The following is an 18,163-nucleotide window of genomic DNA, read 5'->3' as shown; positions in this document are numbered from 1 at the left end:
GAAATAGTGAGCCCACCGCCGATATAATTGGTCTCCCGGGGGGTGCAGACTGGGATTTGTGAATCTTGGGGAGCGTGTAAATGATAGGCACCCTAGGGTGGTCAGAAATAAGGTATTGATACTTTTACCCGCAAAGAAAATCCTGTGAGTGTCGCTGTTCCTGCGAATATATATATATATATATATATATATATATATATGAATCAGACGCTTGCACTCTAAACCAGTCTTCCATGAACGTGGGTGCTGGGTCAAAGTATTTATGTAGAGTTCAAGAGGACCCGCACACCTTGGTTAGTGAACCAAAAATTTCTTTATTTTTCAAACTTGTGCATCCAACGTTTCGACCCACATTAGGGCCTTTATAAAGGCCCTAATGTGGGTCGAAACGTTGGATGCACAAGTTTGAAAATAAAGAAATTTTTGGTTCACTAACCAAGGTGTGCGGGTCCTCTTGAACTCTATATATATATATATATATATATATATATATACAAATATATACAAGGAGGTTAGTAACAGCACTCACGCTTAGAAGAATGTAGATGTGGTGCTCGTCCTTGGGGATGCTCCGGTTAGCTTCCCATAATATGTAAAGACGAAAAAAAAAAAAAAAAAATTGGCTGAGCTTAAAAACCAGATGCAAATTAAACTGGATAAGTACAAATCAGAGAATGAGAAGCAAAAGAGACAGAAATACGATCGAGACACGGTTGATTATGAGAGAGGACGAGTATATGCTTGGAATCACTGGGATGGTACCAAGAGAGAGGGGCCAAGGAGTGCAAGCGTACCACGAAACATGGAGAGGCAATCACGAATTGAGGAACAACGGGAGGATGCCAATCTAGATACACGCCATTTTTTAGACATCCGAGGAGACGGAGAGGCGGCAGAAAACACGGCCACAAGCAAAAAAAGAATACTTCCCCAGAGGAACAAACAGGGAAAGAAGGGGAACAAGTAGTGTTCAATCTCTCTTCATTTCAACTTAGCGAATCACAGGTGGCAGTTTTGGGTAAAGGTTTGAATTTTTGTTTAACGGCTCCAATGGATCGTTTCCAAATGGATATCGACCTCTACAGGTTCTATCGGACACTACGGTTGAAGGTACATTTCTCTACTATAGACACTAGAGACATACCAATCACTGATGTGGATGAGTCCTCATTGCTCACCCCACAAATGTTTGGTCTCCGCAGCAAAAGTAGGTTTGTTCCACCAACTACCTACCCTGCCGTGGAAACATATATTAATAACATACAACAAGATCTTGAACTATTGTATCAGCAGGGGTCTGATATCCCTAGAGTGATACATAATGTTACTAGGGCAGAAAAAGAAGCATTGGATAAGTTGATGAATGAAAGCATGATCACAATCAAACCCTCAGATAAAGGGGGTGCGATTGTGATCATGGATACTGCATACTATGTAGAGGAGATTTTGGGGCAATTATCTGATAAGGCTGTTTACAGGAAATTAGACAGAGATCCCACTACAGAGATTTCAGGGAGAATTACACACATGTTAACTGCCAAGGTAAATAACAATGTGATTTCAGATAGTCTGAAAACATACTTAACTGTCACTTTTCCACGTATACCTACTCTATATACATTACCCAAGATTCACAAGGATCCTGTCCATCCCCCAGGTCGCCCGATAGTTTCGGGTATTAATTCTATATTTTGCCCGTTGGCGATATTCTTGGACAGGATCCTTGGACCCTTGGTGACCACTACACAATCCTATGTTAAGGATAGTGGGCATTTTTTGGAAAGACTAGATAGTCTAAATATACAGGACAGTGAGGATATCATGCTGGCTTCATTCGATGTTTCCAGCCTGTACACCTCGATACCCCATGAGGAGGGGTTAAGGGCCTGTGAATGGTTATTACGTGCTAGTGTACAGTATCCAGACGAACAAATTGAATTTTTTCTTGAAGCCTTGGAAATTATTTTGAGAATGAATTATTTTATTTTTCAGGAAAATTTCTATTTACAGTTACGTGGAACCGCGATGGGATCTAATGTCGCCCCGTCATACGCCAATACCTTCATGGTTTGGCTTGAAGAACTGTTTGTGTATCGCGATGATCTCTATCAGACACACGCAGTGGCCTGGTGGAGATATATCGACGATATATTCGTAGTGTGGCGGGGTGACATTGACTCCCTATCGCGGTTCCACAAACGTCTGAATGGGTTCCATCCGTCCATTAAATTTTCACATGTGTTTAGTATTAATGAAATTTCTTTTTTGGATGTTCTGATTTATAGAGACCATGGCCTGCAGACTAGGCTATATTCAAAGCCCACTGATCGAAACCAAATATTACACTTTGGGAGCAATCATCCGATGCATACTAAACAATCTATACCGATCAGCCAAATGTTGCGGGTGCAGAGAGTAGTGAGTAATCCCACAGTGAGAGAGGTACAAGTTGGACAGATGAGAGATAAATTCAGACAGAGAGGTTACCCTTCACAGGTTCTCGAAAGAGCGGGGAAAATAATTAAAAACAAAAGAACAAGGAGAACTAGGGAACCGAGGACCACTTTTATTAGTGAATATGGACCAATGAGCAATAGGGTTAATGTGATTTTGCGTAAACACTGGTACATACTACGTAGAGCATATCCCACAATAAGGGAGTTCGCCTTACCTCCCATGACCTCGTATAAAAGGGGCAAAACAATTGGTTCAGTGTTATCTAGGAACAAGACATCTAAAGAAGATGTTGGCACCAACACTTTTTTGGGTATCAGAAATACGGGTATGTACCAGTGTTTAAATTGTGTACAATGCAAACATGTAATCCGAGGAAAGAACTTTATACATCCTGATACTGGGGAGACAATCCAAATTAGGGGCTACCACACTTGTTTGTCACAGTATGTGGTTTACGTGATTGTGTGCCCATGCAACAAATTATATGTTGGGGAAACTGTGCAGAAAGTGAAGTCACGGATTTCCCAACATAAATCAACAATTAAATCAGGCAATCTAGCATTGCCACTTTCTAGGCATTTTCGAGAGCATGGACACACCAGTGACCAGCTACGATATACGGTGCTAGAAACTGTACCCCCACTGAAAAGAGGGGGGATCGGGAGCTAAGATTGAAACAGCGGGATGTGTGGTGGATCAATAAACTACACACACTTCACCCTCACGGCCTTAATAAAGATTATGATTTGTATTTATTTTTATAATTAATTTGCTACATTTTTGCAAAGTATGTGTGAGTAACAATGGCTGTTATTATACTAAATATATATTATGTATCTTTGATTCCATTCAGGTTATGGGGTGGAAGCCCCGCACTATGTGTGAAAAATACATTGCATGTCACTTCCTTCTCTGGACTTTAAATTCCATTTTGATTACGGATTATGCCTTTATACCATTGATACACATGGCTTGAGAAAGGGCCAACATGGCTCGAAACGTCGCCGAATGATATGTGCACATATATGGTGATGTAAAGTTCTTATCTTTTAATACAGAATTTAAGCATTAACAAGTGAGTGCTGTCCATCTTTTCGTCTTTATATATATATATATATATATATATATATATATATATATATATATATATATATATATATATATATATATATATAATGAAATATATAATGAATAGAAGATCAGCACACTCTTCTATTCATTATTACTACAAACTTGATTGTGCACCTCTGGCTTCGTCTTTGACTGAGTGCGGGCACTGTCTGATACTATATATATATATATATATATATATATATATATATATATATATATATATATAGATATATATATATATAGAGCAGTCCTAGTCAGGTGCACTCTCTTCCAAACAAAAAACATCCGCCTGGGTGCTGGTAAAATATAACTGTATAACCCTCTCACAAACCGCACTCCAAGGAGTTGTAAGGTGTCAAAATTCAAAATGCAATAAAGGCATTTTGAATTTTGACACCTTACAAGTCCTTGGAGTGCGGTTTGTGAGAGGGTTATATATAGATATATATATATATATATATATATATATATATATATATATATATATATATATATATATATATATACAGGTATGGGACCCGTTATCCAGAATGCTCGGGACCTGAGGTTTTCTGGATAACGGATCTTTCCGTAATTTGGGTCTTCATGCCTTAAGTCTACTAGAAATTCATTTAAACATGAAATAAACCTAATAGGCTGGTGTTGCTTTAAATAAGGATTAATTATATCTTAGTTGGGATCAAGTAAAAGCTACTGTTTTGTTATTACAGAGAAAAAGGAAATCATTTTTAAAAATTTGGATTAGTTGGATAAAATGGAGTCTATGGGAGACCACCATTCCGTAATTCGGAGCTTTCTGGATATCGGGTTTCCGGATAAGGGATCCTATACCTGTATATATAAATAAATAAGTAAAGTCGTTAGATACCTTAGCACACTCACCAGTGCAAACAGACCTGGTGCTCTGCCTTCATAGGGACGTCGTCTCATCCCCATATATTGACAATTTCTGATAAATAAGAAGCGGCACTCAGGATTTTCTTGCAAAAATAATATATTCAAATCTCATCACAGATGTGACGTTTCGGACAATACACTTGCTTGTATCCTTTTTGCAAGAAAATCTAGAGTGTCGCTTCTTATTTATCAGAAATTGTATATATAATTGTCATAAAAGAACTTCTTTTTCAGTCTATAAAAATATTACATTGTTAGCCATACAACCATTTCATCTGTACTGCTGTTGTTGGCAGTAGGCAATGGGAGCATTTCTAGACGGCAAAAAACGCTTACACGTGTGTTTCTATTTTAATCAGTTTAATTGTAAGGGAAGCAATTTTGACCATTTTGGGCAATGAAGGAGTTATGGGTAAAAAGGTCATGTGATAAAATGATAAAATTGCTACTTCAAATCCATGAAAAAGTTATCTGGACTTCGTCTCTGTAAACCTCTTGACAACAAAAAAAGATCTTTTACTTTTATATATGTTAGTGGAAAAGGCAACTTTTATTTACGTAACACCAAATTAGCCAGCTACTTCATCCTAACAGTCAGTAAAATTTTGATGGGGAAAATATCAAACTGCTGACAAAATTTTAGTAATCACCAGTTTGCTTTTTGATAAATCTTACTTCTGTTTACATTGCTGTATATATCCGGAGAATTCAAATATTGTGGTGCTAGTTTTCCCCTAGAAATCACTATAGTCTAGGAATCGTTTTCAAAACTGCCCCCTTTCATGTAAAATGTCAGATTTTAAAGGGAAGTTAAAACAAGGTTTGTCTTTTGTATTTGGTTTAAAACTGATGGCACATAAGGTCTAATCTCCCCTTGTGTTTTCAGCTGGTAGAGAAGCACCTCAAAATGTTCATGCCGGCCATGCAAATATCAGAGGTTCTCTATTGGCTGAAAAAGCCAATGGAGAATATTCTAAGTGTGACAAGAGCCTAATTTGAGAAAAAAATAAACATAATATGAAAAAAAGTTATAGCCACTTCTCTGCTAGCATAATCAGTGGAAGATATGGGCTTCTGCTTTTATAAACTACTGTGGTTCTATATCAGTCTTGTTTTAAAAGAGTCAGTGGGTTGAGTTCATTTTGTTTTCTTATATCACAACCCTGTAGTAAAAGGATTTTTTGGTACAGGTATGGGATCCATTATTCGGAAACTCCAAATTTTGGAATAGCCATTTCCCATAGACTCCATTTTTATCCAAATAATCCAAATTTGTACTTGATCCCAATTAAGATATAATTCAACCAACCTATTGGGTTTATTTAATGCTTACATAATTTTCTAGTAGCGTTCATGGATGAATATCCAAATTACGTAAAGATCTGTTATTTGAAAAACCCCAGGTCACAGGTATTCTGTATACCTGTCCCATGCCTGTAGTGGAGAAGATAAAACAAAAAACATATGGTTATATAATACCTTTTTTAACAAATAGTATTTCTTTAACACTTATGTATATATTAAAAAAAAAATGAGAGCATCCCTTTATGGGAAATTTAAGTTGGAACATTGTGAAACTTTATATCTCATTGCCAGCATGTATATACATAAATAACAGGTAAAACAGTACCCAGTGGCTGGTTTAATTGTGTAGATGGTATGGGAGGGGGGCATATCTTGAGCACAAGGCCCCTTAAGCCGCCACTGGCTGGCCGTTATATATCTCCATAAACCATCCCCCTTTTAATGATGTTTGGACAGATATTTGTAGAAACTAAATATGCAATTTTCCAACCATAACCATGTACTATGGAAAATTATAGTGGCGCCCTACTCTTATTAGTGACCATTTTATTGCTTGTTTTTCATAACAACTTGTGGCTGGAGCATCAGGGGGGTGAACCATACAAAAGTGCTTTGTTTCAGCTACTAGATTAGACTTTTTACAGTGGAAAGAAAAAAATTGGTTTCAAACTTCCTACTCCTTTTTGTACCACTCTTCATATTTTCTAAAAGACATTTAATTTAAAAGGGTGCTTTGAGTAGAATGAAATCATTTGAACTATAGTCTATATTTTATTTACTTATTTTTCAATAAATTTAATGATTTTTTTTGTGAGTTGCTCATTCTATTTTTTTCCTCACTAAGTCAGTGATCTGCAATGCCTAAATGGCCAGTACCATGACTTGATGCTTGATTTGACCACCCATGGGCTGGGCCAAATCAGGAGAGGACTACATGAACTGGCCAATTAGGTCCTGGTTATATGACATTTTCAGACCTACAAAAAAAACTTGATTGATCAATGTATATTCCATTGCACCCTGTTCTATTACTAATTTAGTTTGTGTACATTTTCAGGGTTTTTTTATTTACAAGTGTATGATGCCAACATTGGCAAGCCATTGTGTCAAGGTAAACCCCAGATGGTGGTCCTATCTATCTTATATCTCAGAGACTGGCGTCTCTATTCTTGGCTGCATTTCTTGGAAAAAGTGTCTCCTGACCAAAGCATTGGTTTCACAGACTGATTACCTCTCACTGTTGATTTAATGGGGGAGAGATCTCTGAAACCAAAATCTTTATGGGCATAAGACCTTTAAAGGGACAGGTGTGAGGATGCTACAATCAAGTTTGGCCTACCTCCTTCTAAAATACAAAAATACAGAGGGTATTTTGGCGCACTCATAAGTTAAGTAAAATAAAAATAAAGGATCTGGTTACATTTATTACAATATTACAACAAAGTGGGGATTGATCAATACACATTATGAAAAAAAGGGGACTTTCAAATCTGCACTTTTTTGGCCAGGTATCAATGGCAAGCCATCAGAAGGGACACATATGATGAACAATAATATGACAGTCTATAGGGGTAGATTGTGGCCTTGGGTGGATACTGCTGTTTTTTAAATTTGATTCAAATAGATATGCATTAAAATGTTTTGAGAAGAATAAACCAAATCTGAAGATTGCAGTTCAGCAGAACCATTTTGGGCTCTTTGACAAGGGCATTTTATTAATGCATTTACAAACTCATTCTGAGAGTGTAAAACTGCATAATGTATTTATATGCATTTCTTTATCGCAGCTAAGTGTGGTTTTGTGAGTTCAAAATGCAACCTTTTATTATATTTTCTTTTCAGTATTCTTCAAGCACAAGAAAATGCAGCATGTTGCATCTAAAAAATCCAATTAGATGCAAATGCAATAAAACGCAACTCTGAATGCTAATGAATACATCCCATCAATGAAATCAATTGGCTTATGCATTTATGTTTGCTTAAACTGAAGTGCTCATCAAATGCACAAACAACACCCGTGTATAAGGGTAGGTCTACGCGGACGATTTTAGAGCGATTCGACACGCTGTGCAAATCGGATGCAACGGAAATAAGGTAAGTGAATGCATTTTCGGATGAAGTCGTAGCGTTGAACTGACACAACACGACTGTCAGATGCAGACGCAGTGCCTGCATCCTACAGTCGTGGCGCATTGGATAAATGCGCATCACACTGGATCGCTCCAAAATCGGTATGTCCAACCTAAACAAAATGTTAGGAAACGCATTGAAAAAATGTAACAAAAGCTGTAATTCAAGTTTCTAATGAATGTACTGACAGCGGGGAGATGTGTGGGCCCTCAATTGGGGTGTCCATATATCTTCATAAGTGCTTTATATTCAAAATGTTGCATTTTGAAAAGATTTTTCAATCAATGTAACAACACTGCAATCATTTTAAGGATAACAAAATGGAGTAGACAACATGGAGATGTAGGATTATGGGAGCATATTTGTGGAGAAAATAAAAAACATTTTACTGGTTCAGATATACCCAGCTGCTGTACCAATTGATGCAGGATAAATCTGGAGCTACTGCCACTTCTGAACCAGGCAGTAGCTCCAGGGTTCCCATAGCTCCCTGTGTCAATAGGTGCAGAGCAGATACACCAAAATAACTGGGCGCACATGTTACTCTCAATTAACATTAGAACTGTTGTCAACCAAATTTTCATCACAATTGCATCAAATTCACTTTGAAGTGCAAAAGTCAATCTTAACACATCAGACGCCATTGCATCAGGCTCAACTCCCCCCTGGTGGCTGCAAAGACATTCGAAGTTTGGGGAAACTTATTTGGGAGTATTTTGTATACCATAGCTGTGGAACCCCAATTAATCTTTGGAAAACCCAAGCAGTGTTAGCTGTGCATTCTATGAGAGTTTAGTTGGCGTCTCAGCTGCAAATTCATTTTGAGCTACACAACCCTCTTTTCAGGATCATTTACCTAATTACAAACAAATGCATCTTGCATGTTGTTGTTTACTCCTGTGATATGAGGACAAATATAAACATGTCATATTTGCAATGAATCTATTACGTAACTGAAGACCAGATGCTAACTTTTTTTAGTCTAGCAGTTTTAATTTCACTGAAAAAGTGCTATTAATAATATATGTATTGTTTCTTGGTGTTATCATCAGGTAATTTCACTATTATCAGTACTTTATTACGCAGCAAGTAATTATAACAAAGGCAATATCAACTGACACCCAATTGTAATTGCAATTTTGTGTCAGAGTCATTGCCAGTCTTCAGATGTGCACAGTGTAGAGTGAATATCAAAAAGGTTTACGTCCCTTTAATTTGGTACCTGGGGACTGTTTGAATATTAATATTTATTGGAGGGTTGGTTAATTTATTTTCCAAAAAACACATTCATGCACACTCAAACAATGGATTTGTTGTTGCAGGAGCTTGAGATCTGCACAACAAATGCGTAATTTTTGACTAATGTCAAATTTGACAATAATTAGGTTTGAGGTTAACTTTACTCACAGGAGGAATATACTTCACAGGAATGTACCTCGTTTCTATTTGTCCCCCCTTTCTGTCTATTGCTGTTATCCTGAGTGTATGTCTAGAATCAGTGTATCAGTTCATTTACACATTATTTGTGGGCACAAGTAAACCATTTCTATCATTATTAGAACATTTCATTTAAGAACTATATGATAGTGGCTGATCAGTGTTTAGTTCGGATGCTGCAGCGCATGGCATTGATATGTACACAGCCGAGCAGTTAGCAAGATGAAAACTTGATGACTAATCAGCCATCCGGCATGTGGGTTTCATATGTGTCTGGATTTAAAGAGATGAGATGGAAACCCCAGATATTAATAGCATGTGTGCAAGGGCCTTTGCTTGTGTGGTATAATCTGCTAGTGGTATACACACATGACACCACCAAATCTTCCCACAGGAAGTGTCTACATGCTGTACGCAAGTTGTAAAACCTGGTTTGGCACAAACAAATTGCAAATGAATAGGGAAAAAAACAACTGAATATAACAGCAGATCGGTAGTGATGCCAGTTGTATGAGCTATGTAAAAATATACGTAAGCTTGAATTAACAAAGCTCTGAATGGCTATTTGTATACCTATCTAGCGATCAATCTGTCAGTCTTTTTTGTTACTAATAAATATGGTGGGTGGAAAAGAAAGCATTAGGCTAATGTCACACCTGCCAGTGGAATTATGACTGGCAGACAAAATACTAATTCACTGTAATTTGCCACAGGCTTGATCTCAGCCCAAAACTGCACAGGTGTGCATTTCTAAATTGAAATCCACCCCATGTGCTGCTGGAACACCGGGCTGATGGCAGTGGATTGGTCACTTGTAATGTGCTTTATGTGTTTTAGGCAAGATGGTTCTTATTAATTAAATATTGGAAGACTTTAAGCATTGCAACGTAAGTAGGAAATTGTAATGGGTTGGGTTCCAGGAGGCAGTATATGGGTATAGGAAAAAAAGGGGTATGAACCCTGGTAAATTATTGGGCAGAAGAGATAATATGGAGTCCATGGATATTATTTTTAAGAGATATTAATCCATAATATATAATCTTCAAATCCATTCCATAATTCCATATAATATATGACTAAAATTGAATCCATTCTTTCTTACAAGGACTGTCTGTGCTTCAATTGGTGTGGCATGCCCCAACAGAAACCATTTAAATGCATTTTTAGCCTGCTTTATTTGAGTGACTAAGCTTATGTATGGATGGCAGAGCCTTATTGAAATATAATATATATATATATATATATATATATATATATATATATATATATATATATATATATATATATATATATATATAGTCAACTGCAAGAATTACCCTCCTCTCATCCAAAAGGGTACAGGCCCCTCCGCTGCTGAAGTCCTTATCATGGCTTCCTATAAAACAAAGAATAACTTATAAACTCCTCCTCATAACCTTCAAAGCCCTTCATTCCTCTGCACCTAACTACATCTCATCTCTTGTCTCTCTATATGTTCCTGCCCGAAACCTCCGCTCCTCTCTGGCCAACCGCTTGGTTGTACCCCCCACTACTACTGCTGTTTCCCGTATCAAACCCTTCTCTCTTGCGACTCCTTATATTTGGAATGCCATTCCTGAATCTCTCAGGAGAGAATCCTCCCTCAATGTTTTTAAAACAAAACTCAAAGACTACCTCTGGGAGCACCTGGATAACACCTGAACTGGCAATTCTATAACAGTGTAACAAACTGTAACCCACAGCACCTTAATACCCCTCTGAATTGTGTCTGTATGTTACCCTCCCATTTAGACTGTAAGCCCTAGGGGTAGGGTCCTCTAGCCTTTTGTTTCCTTGACACTGAGCACTTAATCTGCATTGTAATTATATTTTATATTTTTGTGAATTGTATTTCTAATAATGCACTTTGTTACTTTTTATTCCAATGACCCCTTGTTTGTTACTACTAATTTATTGTTTTGTTGTACAGTGCTTTGCCCTCAAGGAGCGCTTTACAAATAAAAATATACATACATACACACATATATATATATATATATATATATATATATATATATATATATATATATATATATATATATATATATATATATATATATATATATATACACACACACACACACACAATTTATAATTGTATATACATTACAAATGATGCATGTATATAATGTAGTTAAAGAAAAATAGATGCTAAATATTGACAGCTTTTCTTTGTGTAAGTTTGGCACCAGGCACAGAATATTTAGCCCTTATTTAGTGCAAACAATTTTGGTTGTATTAGACTTAATAAAAAAAATTAAGTGGGAAAACATATTTTTTTAGGTAATGAAACTTTTTAAAATCTAAATGGAAAGCATTTTTGGTGGTACAGGTATAAGATCTGTCACCTGGAAACCCGTTATCAGAATTACGGGAAGGCCATCTCCCATAAACTCCATTATAACCAAATAATTCAATTTTTTTTTAAAATGATTTCCCTTTTCTCTGTATAAAATAAAACCCTGTACTTGATCCCAACTAAGATATAATTAATTCTAATCGGAGGCAAACTAATCCTATTGTTGTTTGAATGAGTTATTTAGAAGACCAAAGTATGGTGATCCAAATTACAGAAAGATCCGAAAAACCCCAGGTCCTAAGCATTCTGAATAACAGGGCCTATACCTGTAATTTAAATTTACAGTGTAATAACTAAGCTTTGGAAATAGCACATGTTTATCATTAATTCTGCTAATATTGATTGTGTTCAAAACTTTTCCTCGTTACCCCACTAGAATATTAGTGATGTATGATGCAGATAGATGTTGATCAAAAACTGCAGGGAGTAATTCCGGAGCTTCTCCTGACAGCCCTGCAGCAGATGATATAGGGGATTTTTGTAACTGCCCTGAGCATGCACCAACTTTATTATCTTGTCCCTGTGAAGCAGTTCTTTCAGAAAGCAGTGGGTTTATTGTTCTTGGTCCGGTTTCCTTTGTATGGTCTGATGACTTCCCCTGCTATGTAAAGTGAGCGTGTTTGCTTTTGATGATCTCTGGCAGTGCTGCATTGCTCCCTCAGGCCAATATGGAAACAATACACTCTGCTAGGTATTGATCCCATGCAGAGGGGCTTTGCTCTGAATTAGGTTTGGTCATTTTGTGCTTATGCAAACAGATATTGGTAAACATAAAATGAATTCCCTGACACAATTCAACATTTGCTACTCATTTAAGTTACAATATAATTCTATTTCTTGCATTGTTCCAATATATATAAAAATATTAATAATAAAAAATGTGCCTCACTTAAGTCTTAACAGTTTAAAAACTTTGAGTAAATCAAGCTGGTATTTATTTTAAAAGAGAAATGCCTTTTTTTTTTTAGTAAAAAGTAACATAAGCATTTTTTAGGTTAAAAACAAAAATCAATATGTGAGAGCATAGAGAAGTAAAACATTTAACCTCATGATTATCATGGTAGTGCTTTTAAAACTGCAAGTCTAAAGTTATATACCTACAAGCCTTTTCTTGTGTTTCTGTGCCGTGCATTTGGCACTGCACATGCTAACTGTCATCCCTGGGAGTTTGTAGTCACAGGCATGCCTAATACAGAAAAAATCTAATTTGATTTATTTTTTCTGTGTTTGGTTTTTGTCTCCGATCCACTGGAGCATGCTGCCTGGCAGACACAAATGAACAAGAACTTTTAGCTGTTTATAATATTGTAGTCTGTTTGATTAACTCTTGCTTTTTTCCCTCTTGTTTGGCATGTTTCTCAAGCTTTTGCAATAGTAAAGGTATATATTCTTTATGAGTAATTGGTTTCTGGATAACACATTCCATATCTGTATAGTATACACTGGATGCACTGTTTTATTGATATCTATGAAGGATATCAAGTTACATTGAGAACTACATACAACAATATAAAGTTGGTGTACATTTTTTGCTGTTATTACATTTATTTTGCTATGTTAATGTTACATTCTATTCTGAAGCAGTTATTCAAAAAAAAAAAATTTGGCTTCAGTAAATGTTAAAAACTTTTTAATTTGGTAGATGTACTAGCATAAACATAGGTATGGGACCTGTTATCCAGAATGCTCAGAACCTTGGATTTTCCAGATAAGGATCTTTCCATAATTTGCATTGCCACACTAAAATACAAATTGCTACTAAAAAACATTTAAATATTAAATAAACCAAATAGAATTGTTTTGACTGCAAAAAATGTAGTTATTTGATTAGAATGGAGTCTATGGGAGATAGCCTTTCTGTAATTCAGAGCTTTCTGGATAATGAATTTCCGGATAACAAATCCAATACCTGTATATATTTAACTCTAATTTAACTCTAATTTCAGGAAAACCCCACATTTAAGAATTCCCCACTTAAAGAGATTGATGATATTTATAAAAATTTTCATTATGCCAAAAATTCTTCTAAATTTTGGCTGCATCTTTATTAACGTTTTTTGTACTGTATAAGCAGAACATTAGCCCAATACCACGTATGCGAGGCAGATATTCATGGTTGTATTATTGTACATTCAGTATTATAGAATATGAAATTCATAGCTGTAGGTTATAAATCAATAGTTGCATCATTGAAAGGCTGGTTTACTAACATAACACCTAAATAGTACCAGTGTTGTTGACAGTAGCAACCAATCAGCAATTACTCCAGGTGATGCTTTTGTAGATGCAGGTTGTTGGCAGCAACAAAGGGCTCTGCATTTCAATAACAGCATTAAGCATTTTTGATAAGCATTTAAATTGGCAGTTCTTATAATGACCAGAATACCCACTACTATATGAACGCCAGATATGCTGCTGTTATTTTACACTCCAATCAATTAGCTTGGTGTCCGGAAAAGAGGTCGGCACCTCTCCAACATGCATAGAAGCAAAAAATTCACCAGACACTCAACAGCAAGTGAAGCAGGGCGGACCCCTGCGTGTTTATTCAAGTCTTGTGATGTAACGTTTCGGTGGCGGACCCCTTCTGACGAAACGTTACATCACAAGACCTGAATAAACACGCAGGGGTCTGCCCCGCTTCACTTGCTGTTGAGTGTCTGGTGAATTTTTTGCTTCTATGCATATTCAGTTTATGAAACTTACTACACACGCCAGCAGGCACTGAGAGGTATTGAAATGATTGGCATTAGAATGAAGGAAAAGTAGGTTTTATAAAATCCAGAACTGGATCATCACCCTAATGACCCTGACATTTTCAACCAATAGAAGCATGTCACTGACAACCAATGGAATTCCCTATTTCACCGGCAGCAACCATCCTGTGTTAAGCTGGCCATAGATGTTGAGATTTTTAAAAGATCAGATCCTGATCGTGAGACCACGATCTTCTCAGAACGATCATACGATCGTACGAATTTACCATCAACTAAAAAGACCAATTTGGCAGGAAAACAAAGGGGAGCTGCCTGCTTGGCCCTGCAAACATAGATAGATTGTACTGGGGCCGACAAAGATTTTTTCCTGGCCGATCAATTTCCTGACAGATGTCGGCTGAAAAATCGTAAGATGTACGATCGTTCGAATCCCACTAACCGCACAATAATTTCGAAGGAACGGTCGGGCTTCCCTAAAATCGGTCATTCGGCAAGAAGAATCATCGTGTCTATGGGGAGCTTAAGATTGCAATTACTGTGAGAAATAAATGAGCTGCAACCTAAAAAGCATGTTTCTTTAACTAGCACTTTAACTCCTAGGGGAAGGGTGCTGTTTCGGGTCCTTAAGTTAAGCTCAGATCTGCTCATTTGGCAGGGAGATCAAATGAGTTGATTTCTGCTTGCTTTGGCCATCCACATGCTGGGTCAAATCACATGGGTCTATGGAGACCTGTTGGGTGTGGACCACTTAACATGCCAGATAGATATCTCAACCAGGTATTAGTTGGGTTACCAATATGTCAGCAGCTTTTATTGACATGTGCATGGCCACCAAATTGCTTTTAGACAATTTGGAATGAGGCCTCATTGAGCATTGCAGTTAAAAGAGCTTTCACCTACTAAGGTGAAATGTTTTGGAACAGGTTCATGATAAGTTTTAAAACACAGTAAGGCCAAATACATCCAACCCAAAATAATAATAACAAATACCATTTATATTATTAGCAATGACGTAACATGTTTTTAGCATTGCACTTAAGACATTTTCCAGCACCGTTTCTTTCTGCACTGAATTCTGAATGCGTTCCTGTGATAAATGGGAAATGCATGGCAGGACTGTATAGTATGGAATAGATAAAAAAGAGTCTGCATATACTGCTTGTAGCATAACTCAGATATACAGCCCTATTTATAGTAATATGCATAGCTTCTTGCACTCGAAAACTGTCTTATTTATGGTTTCTAAAAACACAACTATAGCTAGATAATCTATCACTTAAATATGTATAATCTCAGCCTTGAGCACATGCCATGGTAGTTTTATACCATTTTAAACTCAACTCCAATAAGAATTAGACATAATAGAAAGTATACAGTATGTGGAGTTGGATCCCTCTTTAATGCAATTCATTAAGGATTTTGCAAGTCTACTGTGGATACATTTATTACTGAGATACAAAGTACATAAACTCTTAAAAATTTAAAATCTGCTGAGGGCCTCGGTAAAAATAGAAAGAAATGCATATAGTCAATTAAGTTGTTCATATTCAGTATTTCATCCCTGGTCAGCATTAACTAATCAGGTAGTCACTCCCCCTACAAATGCGTCTCCAAGCAGTGACTTTTAAACTCCTCTCTCACTTCCTGCCTTGTCTTTTTTTCTTTTCTCCCTTGCATCACCTTCCAGGTGCAGTTCATGCCTTTCGCCACCTGAAACACTGGTCAGTTTGGTTGACTCAAGGTGTCCTTGGCAGACACCCCTCATGGCAGCCAGCGGTGCTGGCTGGATAGGTGTTTTACACCACTTCACGTTTGGTGCACGGTGCTCTGGGGGCCTTCCTTAAGCATTATCGTTTAGATGTTAGGGCTGCTAAAAGAGCAAATTTAGGTTATGAGGTAATTTGGTCAGTGGCTGGAGCCAAATAAACGTATTTCTGCAGCAGATTTAGTTCGTCTTCCCTCCCTGATGATATTGCTTGGGTATTTACATGATTAAAAAAACAAAAATAGAGACCACTCAAGCTCACCGCAGACTTCTCCCTATGCCAGGTGCTCAGTCTCCAGTGTCCCCACTGTATCATACGCAATAATCCGAATAGACGGCACTTCTGGGCTGTTTTTATTGTAGCAGGTATCTGATCTCACAAGGTGTGCGATCAGATACCCGCTACAATAAAAACAGCCCAGAAGTGCTGTCTATTCGGATTATTGCGTATTTACATGATTAGTCAATGCTGACCGGTATGGCCAGGGAAGGGTGGAATTTGTCGTACTTACCATGATTCTCCTTTCCTGTCCATCCCCCTGGTCAGCATTCCCACCCTATTATTGGGAGCTTTGTTACACTGACAAGGCAGGAAGTAGGGGTGGGGTTTAAAAAGCACTGCTTGGAGACGCATTTGTAGGGGGAGTGACTGCCCGATTAGTTAATGCTTACGGAACGCATTTTAGGACATCCTGCAATGAAATACCCTTCCTTCCTGCGATGCAAGGCTGAGGGCGGAGTTAGCATGACTGATGGCTGAGAAGGGAGGGTAGAGGACGGAGGTTTGACTGCAGATTTGGACGATGAGTGCCGGTAAAAGTACCCGATGCACCATTCAGAAGGCATAGGACATCGCAGGAAGGAAGGGTATTTCACCGCAGGATGTCCTAAAATGCGTTCCGTAAATGCAGGGGGATGGCCAGGAAAGGAGAATCACGACAAGTATGAAAAATTCCTCCTATCACAGTGCTCTTTCTCGAGGTAAAAAATACTTTTATATATAGAAGTCTCTAGTTAATAAAGTTGTATTGGAGCGTGGGTGTATTGTAGTTCAACACCAAATAAGGCAGGGTGGAAATAGAATAGATTGATTTGGGTACAAAAGTATGTTGCAGTTCAAGGTCAATTAAGCAACGTATTACTCAATTCATCCAGTCTAAAACAAGCCTTCACTCCCCTGTAGTTTAAAGTAAACGTCTCACCCAAATCCAGTTTTGAAGGTAGAAGCATGGCTCTCCCAAAATGGCAGTGCTTTCCACTAGCTCTTGCATTTCACAGCCCACAATAATAAGAGAAAACTTAGGGGGTTCGTTTTCGAAGGTCGAATGTTAGAGTTATGGAAAAAATGTGATTCAGCAAGTTCTGGGTTAAGAACCTGAAAACTCGAATTAATCTTGAAAAAAACCCTCAAATAGCTCAAATTATTCAAGTTTTTGGGCAAAACCCTACGAAAAAAACTTGAAAATCCAGCTATCCACATGGCAGCAAACATATATGGGTAGTTCCCTGCTCACCCCCCAATTAATTTAAGGACTCCACCTCCCCTCACTCACTGTCTTTCTACTGACCAGGGATAGTGATGGGCGAATTTTCGCCGTGTCGCTTCGCCGAAAAATGTGCGAATTTCGTGCGAAATTTGCGAAACGGCACTGGCGTCTTGTTTTTGACGCCGGCGTCCGTTTTTTGGCGAAAATGCTTCGGCGTCCGAAAACCAAACACCGGCGTCCATTTTCGGCAGCAAATTTTCGCGGCCATTTTGCGAATTTATTCGTCAGCGGTGAATCGCGCAAATTCATCGCTAATTCGCGTCTGGCGAATAAATTCGCCCATCACTAACCAGGGACAAAGGGAACACATTTTAGGCGCTATATCTTTTTTTTTTCAGCCTTACTGGACCATGATTGGTCAAAAGTTGTCAACACAGAGTGATATAAATAGCATATCCTCTGTATGGTTTACTATAGA

General features: G+C 37.5%; 1 long non-coding RNA gene across 1 annotated transcript in view; it reads left to right on the top strand.

Moving 5' to 3' along the window:
• The first annotated feature begins 16,943 nt into the window (after window positions 1-16,943).
• The window catches only part of LOC121393697, a 91,609-nt gene continuing 90,389 nt past the window's right edge, over window positions 16,944-18,163 (top strand). The window contains exon 1 of the long non-coding RNA XR_005961268.1: window positions 16,944-17,179. This is a non-coding gene — a long non-coding RNA (uncharacterized LOC121393697). The remainder of the gene's footprint in view (window positions 17,180-18,163) is intronic.

This window comes from Xenopus laevis, chromosome 5L, assembly GCF_017654675.1.
Source record: "Xenopus laevis strain J_2021 chromosome 5L, Xenopus_laevis_v10.1, whole genome shotgun sequence".
Lineage (NCBI taxonomy): Eukaryota > Metazoa > Chordata > Amphibia > Anura > Pipidae > Xenopus > Xenopus laevis.
This window is presented reverse-complemented; position numbering and strand designations above follow the sequence as displayed.